The sequence below is a fragment of the Pleurodeles waltl genome, chromosome 7 (genome assembly GCF_031143425.1).
Source record: "Pleurodeles waltl isolate 20211129_DDA chromosome 7, aPleWal1.hap1.20221129, whole genome shotgun sequence".
NCBI classification, from domain to species: Eukaryota; Metazoa; Chordata; class Amphibia; order Caudata; family Salamandridae; genus Pleurodeles; species Pleurodeles waltl.
The window spans coordinates 96,984,659-96,992,366 of NC_090446.1; the positions used below are offsets into that span (position 1 = coordinate 96,984,659).

General features: G+C 44.5%; 1 protein-coding gene across 1 annotated transcript in view; it reads left to right on the forward strand.

Moving 5' to 3' along the window:
* Positions 1-7,708, forward strand: part of CDH4 (cadherin 4) — a 1,524,317-nt gene that overhangs the window by 710,962 nt on the left and 805,647 nt on the right. The gene's annotated exons all lie outside the window — the stretch shown is intronic.

A 7,708-nucleotide genomic window follows, 5' to 3' on the forward strand; every position in this document is an offset into this window, starting at 1 on the left:
AAGACTCTCTCAGTCACTTATTTTCGCTGTTCTCAGATATATCCCAGGGGACAAAAGTATGCACCAGGAGCATAATTTAAACATTTGCATTAAAATGTTCTGTTTACAAAAAAGTAACAAATACTACATCTCCTCTGGGACTAAATAGCCATCTTTCTCTCAAGGAGTTCTGAACAAAACCACATGTTTCTTTCTGCAGAACAATGTTCTTTGATTAACACATCATCGTTGAACGTAATTCATGTTATAGAGATTTTTGAGCCTTATCATTTCAATTTGTCTTCATTGATTTTGCCTCATTTGGTTTTGCATATGATTCAATTTTCTCGGTTCAGATTGTGATGAGCCAAATTTTGAGAGAGATTGTTAGTTTTCATTTTTTCAAGTTTTGGTCCCTGCAGGATGAGTGTGCCGAGTTGTATTAATCCATACAGTGGAAAGCGAGATGGATTGTCAGATACTGAAGCAGATTAATGACAACAGACAATATCAATTGAATGAGCTGTAACTAGGATTATAACAAAAAAAGTCTCAAGTTTGCACCAGGCTAGGCTTCTGCCATTTGCAACTATGTATTCTGCCTCTTTGAATATGTTCTCAATACTGACACTCACACTCTGTTTAACTGCGTAAAGTTCACCTCCAACTCCAGACCCCAGACAAGATAGCTTCTATACCTTATCCCTGTACAAGATCATCCACCTAATGTACAAATCCCTACATAGCTTTTCCTCCGCACTCATAAATTCCATGAACTTGATCATGTTCTGAATGCAGTTGCGGCTGGCGACGGGACAAAGTGGCGAGCGGGGGGAACAAAACAAAAATAAAATTTTTTTTTTTTTTTTAAACTTACCTTGACCGCACCACCGCTCTCCGCTGCACGGCAGGCACAGGCTCAATCAATCAATCAGTGCTTGTAAAGTGCAAATACTCACCCGTTAGGGTCTCAAGGCTCCAAGCCTGCCCTGCGGCCAATCCTGACGCTGATCGGAGCAGCGTTAAGATTGGCTGGAACACCCTGGCTGGGCGCTCCGAGGCAGAGTGGAAGTCTCTGCCTGCTCTCTTCAGCTGGGCAGCACAGTGCTGGGTTGGAGATAGCTCAGTTTGCATGTGTGTTTGGCTGGCCCAAGACAGCCGGCCAAACATACATGCGCACTGAGTGAAGTGCTGTGCACTCCCCTCTATGGCTGTCATCCCCCATGGCCCTGCCCCTTTAATAATAAAAGAATAATAAATATTGTTTATTATCATTTTATTTTTATAGGTTTGCACCTGCTACTGGCAGGGGGAAGACGCTCCTCCGCCATAGCGGAGAAGCCGATCCCCTCAGAATGCCACCTCTCGACTCTTGGACATCCATTTAGATCCAAAGTGCAGGGGAATCTAATAACCTCCAATCTGACTTGCCTCCCCTGCAGATTTAGGTCCTTTCCGCTCCTGCTCAACCTCTTTCTTTGAGTGCCTACAAAATTGCCATTGAGAGCCTTCTAACCCAGGTGCAGATTACTTAGCCCCGCCGTCATGCATCACATGCACTGCATTCCCTTACACCACTCCCAGGCCTATAATGGCTGGAGTAGCTGTTATTACTGTAATGGCGTGTGCCACTCGCCTTCCTGTCTTCCAATATCTGGTTGCTGCCACTACCCCGAGTTGCATTCGGATGTTCTAAAGACGGGTAACAGAACCCTGACTCTGCAGGTTAAAAAGTTTGTGAAAGAGTTATTCCCAAATCGCATTGATTGTTGTCACCACATTCCATTCTTCAGACCACAAACAACTTAATAACCAGATGTTCGCACTGCAGGTGGAGATTGTCGAGCCAGTATTAAAAGAGAAATGTCTGTATGAACTTACCTTAATCAAAGGCTTTGATTACACCCTGAGGGAACATCCAGAGGGAACATCTGCCACGGTCAGCGTTGGTGGTTTGTGGTTAGGATGCTGGTAAACCTCAGTCAGGGTCACATCCTTGAGTGTAGCTGGGATTATGGCTAGGCAACGTGTCCTCCTTCTTCAATACCCATGGGAGAAAGAAAACAAAGATAGGAGAGAGCTGCACAAATAGCCGCACCTCTCTCGCCAGTGTGTCATATGCAATGGAGAGAGTACAAAAATTAGAGCCCTCAAGGAAGAGTTTAGGGAGAATGGTATATACCTGGGAATATTTCAGGAAAAGAGCAGCTGCAGGGGTGAATTATTCCACCAAAGCAAATTTTTAAAATCATGAACCCAAGTGTATCAAAGGAAGAGATGCTCACAAACACATCAGAGACTCATTGGCAGTGTAAAATGGTTGAAACTAGATGGACGCATTGAAGGAGACAACATGTAAAGAGCCAAATACCTTATCCCGAGCCCTGAGTATGTAGTGAGAGGATGCTAATATCAAACAACCAAGGCACCTGGTGTCTTTAAACATTGAAGTGATCGGGCTGGAGGAAAGGGAATGTCAATGTGTACACAGCAGTCATTTGAGTGTCTAACCAATGGTTCTTTGTCTGAGGGCAAAGGTCTAATGGTATTGATCACAGTAGGTATTATTCAAAAAACTTCCCACGTCCAGAATGAGTGTGCATGGATCAATCCCTTGCATTTCCAGATTTAAAAAAAATAATGTCTGGGCCCTGTGTTTTAAATTATTTTTTCCAGCGTTGCTGATGGAAGACTGAACATTTGCCAAATCAACTGCTCTTCGGTGGCCCCATCCTGCTTCACCAGGTGACAAGTACATGGACTGGTGATGTCAATTTTGTTGGTGATTGAGCTGACAGTGAAGTCACTACCACATTTGTCTGGAAAAAAAGTTGATGCCTAGATGCTGTGCTAAAACCAGTGCTGTTTCAACAGAGCAGAATCCAAGATATTCCTCCTGCCGGTGCATGTGTGAACCTGCGCCCCTGAGTGGGACATGTTAGGCTCATGCAAATTGTTACTAATTTCTTCAGTGGTCAGAAAAACCTACCACTGCCGTAGTCTTTCTGGGAGCATTTACAGAAGAGTGATGTTTCCTTTGAGACGGAGGTGACCACAACCCTGGGCGAGCCCCAAACAAATGGAAAATGCACAGTGCCCAGAACAAGATGTCATTTGGCATAATATTTTTTGCTATTATCCGTAAAGAGTGAGGCATGCATATCTTTCTTCACTGTGAGATTCAAGGAGTTGGGTAAGCAAGTACGATTAATATTTTGACCAGGTACCTCAGCAGGTAGTTGGGGAGTCCCTGGTGTGGTATTTTAAATCACTTACATTCCCTGATTGAGTTCATTGACTTGATCCAATGAAGATGGTATAAATTTCCAGTGAGAAAACCTGGGATAATGACTCTTCCATTCCTGTATCCAACTATGACAAGTGAAATTCCTGAGCTCTGGAATTACTGCCAGACACTCGCACAGATGACGACATTTTAGCGTAGATCCCATTGGATCACAGGTGTATGAATGAACACGTGTCGGTGATTTATTGTATAGCAATCCTCCCAAGGTCTGTTCCATGCCCATTCTCCAACACCCGCTGGCCTCTTCTACTGGCAGCGTGCAGGCCGCGAAGTAAAGTTCATTAGTCTGTTACAACATTGTGCTTAATTGCTCAGCTGGTCGGAGGCATTGCCAAGATCACGCTTCCATCTGTGCTCAGTAATAAAGAATCTTTCTGGACAGGTTCATTTTCCTAAAATACCGGGCAGTCCATCAAAATCACAGGCATGTAGAAGGGAGCATCTGTGAGTCTCCGGCGTCCATCACTGATGGCCATCTCTGCAGACACTGATGGGAGGTGCACTGGGATAATGACTGACATCCGATGCCGGGCACCAAACAGCAGGGTGTAGCTCTGGCCCGGGGAATGTTGTTGACACACCCCCTTTCAAAAATTAAACAAGCACATTCCAAAGTTATAGCCTCCTAAACGGGCACTGAATTAATCTTTGATGGGTTTAGCTAACTGTGTGATAAACTGTGGCACAGGCACATTTAAGTGATGCACTGATTCTATATTTGCCTGAAAAGAGCTATTTTCTGCAAAGGGTGTTACGTAAGAGCAACCCAATCGTCTTTGTAGATACAAAAGCCTCACTCTGTATTTTTTTTTATACTTCTCGTGTTTTACTTCCCCTGTTTGGGTTGTCTGGTAACCCCTAATTAAAAGAACCAACTGGATACTGACTACAGTGCTTGAGAAGCAGAGCCCAGACAGCTGGTAGAAGAAGGCCAGTACCAGGGCAGGATTGTACTTGTAATGTGTCATCCCGTGAATGACGTCATAAACCCCGCCTAGCTGACATCATAAAAGGCCTTCTAGAATGCCGATTGTTAGAGATGCAAAGCTGTGTAAAGAGAACTGTTTTCGCTGCACCGGATGTCCTCCTTTAAGTCTCACAAGGAGCTCCAGCCGTGAGAACATTCCAGACCCACTCATCAGAAACCAACGCAGCAGTCTTTGGCTCTGGTCTCGCAGCAAATCTGTAATTGACTGTGGGAGAGGTGCCAAAGTTTGTATCAGGGCACCCCTGGGATGCCACAGGCACCAAGCAGCAACATAGGCAGCCTGTCGTATCATGAGGCTGCAAATAAATACATCTCTCAGAAACCTCGGAGAAGAATAAGCCCATAGACTTGAGCTGTATAAATCGTAAATCAACATTTGTAATCCAGTAGGGCAGAGGACAATAAATGAAAACAAAAATTTCAAAATTGGCTTCTTGCAAGAATTAAAATCTAGCAGGAAGCCTCGTGGACGTGATCTTCAGCAGAAGTACCTCGATCACTGCAAGAAACCATCTTGTTCCTGGGTGGCTCTTTTTAACACTCATGTTCTGAGGGACTGAATATGGCGAGATGTGACAGATTCTCGCAATCATTTTGGCTTCTTGGGTTGGCGTTCCCCGATTTGTGGTCAGTAGAAGCCAGCATTCTGAACTTGAGCAAGCCACGTCAGGACTTCTAATCCCTGTTACACATGCCGCGCCCTCCTGGAGCCCTCTAATGTGTGCTGTGTGATGCCAGCCAAGGGAACCCGTAAAACATCTCTCTGCATGGGCCAGAAGCCACCATGTTGTCCAGGCACTGATAGACACTTCGTAGAGGTCCAGGAATTGAATACTGAGGATCCACCTCTCCGGGATCTCACAACAGACACTAAAGCAATCTCTTAAATGCCACTCAGAGAATGTTCACCTGAAACTCTTTCCAAGGCACTGCTGTTTGATGTCATTAGTTAGAAATTTTGAGAGTAAGATCCTTTTTGGTGTCCTCGAGGTGCGAGGTCTTCTGACCCCTCTGTGTAAAATCCAAACATCCCTCAGGGAAGTGGTCACTTTTCCCTGAACTTGAGTGCCTGTGGATCATCGATTCTGCAAATGTTTCCTAAAAAAACGACTCTGCAGTGTTTCTTAATGGCAGACGTGGACCTACCCGCACTGGCGATGTGACGCCTTACAGGCCTGCAGCCCTTCTCTGCTTCTTCTTTCTGGTGTGAATATAGATAACCTTCCAAGGCAGTCCTCTCCAGGAAGTGTAAGGGAAGAAGCTTGGAAAGATGCTGTGGTTCTCCATACAAGGAGCTGTTTTTCTTCTGTGAGGGCCCAGAACTGGAACTTTAAACTGGAAGCTGTCTCCAATCTAAATCACCTTCAAATTGCCAGAAAATGGTGTAATCCCCACTAGAAGGTGCAAAACCTTTACCCAGCTTCCCCCTAAAACAAGAATATAATTGCACATTATGCAGAAACAAAGCTGAAACATTAACTTTGACATGGACTTACACTACACACGCCTGTCATTTTTTGGCATGGAGCTGGGCTCGGTGTGTGCCCCTAAGGTTGGCACCAAGCTTAAAGACAATATGTCCATTGCACCACACCTCTGCCTGCCTCAAGGACTTTCTGCTTAAACCCCCAACCAACAAAATGTGTATCTCACTAAGTTAGCCAGATTTGCCTGTAACACCAGTGACTGAGGATAGCTACCAAGAGATGACCAGTGCAATATTTCAGCAATGTCCACAGGACCAAAATGCAGCAAATCTTTATTTTAGAATGACCCAACCTCTACTGGTTGGCTGTCAAAATGCCCCAGAACCCAAGTGCACTAAATAGGAAAACATGATGTTGGTCCCAGAAACATATGGTAATACCTTAGCCCCCACTACCAGGCGTCTGGGAAACTCTTCGGCTCAAGTGGATTCAAATACTTTGACACTGACGGCTAGGAACTATGGCAAACTACTTACTAATCAAGGTTAAAATTCACTATTCCTTCTTGCACCATATATTCTAAAAACCAGTCCAAAGCTTAGGGGCCCACTGTACTTAAAGACCTTGTTACCCTACGCAAAGCTTCTTTCTTGTGAATGTAGGTTACCAGAACGTCAATTCAAAGCCCTAGTGCTTAATTTGTGGCAGTGTTTGCCGGTGATAATATATGTACATACCGGCACTAATTTATGACAGTCCTTCGCACAGGTGCCCTGTCTGTATTTTTGGAGCACAGCTCAATAACAATAGGTTCAGTAAACTTAAAAAACATAAACGCAGCAGGTCCAGCCCATATATTGATAGCGTTGCGTGACTGTAATAATCAAACTGTCACACTTGTATTGTGGGATAGTATGTGTCAGCGCAGGCAGGGGCGGTTGGGCTAATGCCAACCATGGGGACCTCCAGAGGAATACCTACGGCCAGGTACTTAAGTTTTTACAAATGACGTACTGCGGAAGAATCGTGTTAAACAATTACAGAAGTCTGAACCGCCCTGGTGCTGAGCTCCCATATGGTATAATTGGACCATTCTTACCTACAAACGAGATTCAGGCAAAGCGAACCTTAGAGCAGACTACAAAATTGTCTACAAACAAGGAGGCAGGATAATTGTAAGATATTTCCCTTAACTTTGAAATTGCTGGGACTAGGCTTGCAACTTTCACCATCTTCATTTTTAAAGAACCATATTTCAAGCATTCAATATGGAATACATTCAAATGCTTTCAGAAGTAGCCAGACGGGCTAGGCAGCGGTGCCCATTTTTTGACTATCCATGTGACAGCACCAATTATACCAGTCACTCAATTAGGTAGCCTCTTTCCCACCATGCCTTCATTCAATCTGCTATTCGGTCAGGGGCTTGGCTCCATGGGGCGTTTGTGGGGTGTCACACCCCCCTAAAACTGTACTGTGCAGTAAATAGTTGGGTACAAACGCTTTCAGTCGGGTAAAAGTGAAGTGTCTGTGGATACTCACCTGGGATTTTTACATACCCACATTGACAAAAACAAACTCTTTCATCTATGTATTGAAGGCCTTAAAAACTGTTGATTAGTTGAAAAAATATTGCAATTTGAGGACCCCTAACAATTGTATTCCCCACTTTCCACTGCCCATTAATCCCCCTCTACTTCTCATATATGTGTTTTAACAAAATTTCCCAGTGTGATTCTTGGGAAATCTTAAGCTCACACCCCCCCAATCATACTGACCAAGCTACGCCCCCGTATTCAGTCTTCAGGGGAGTAACCACGCAGACACGCTGGCTGTAGCGCCCCGTGTGCCTGATGACGGGTGCCCAATGTTGTCCCATCAGAGCTTCCGTTTTTCTGGATAGCCAACAAATGTGTAAGTCATCCCCATTAAAGCCCCATTTCCAAGTAATATTGAAATTTCAGATTTGGTTTGAAATGTGAGTTTATGCTGTAATACTGCTCTCAG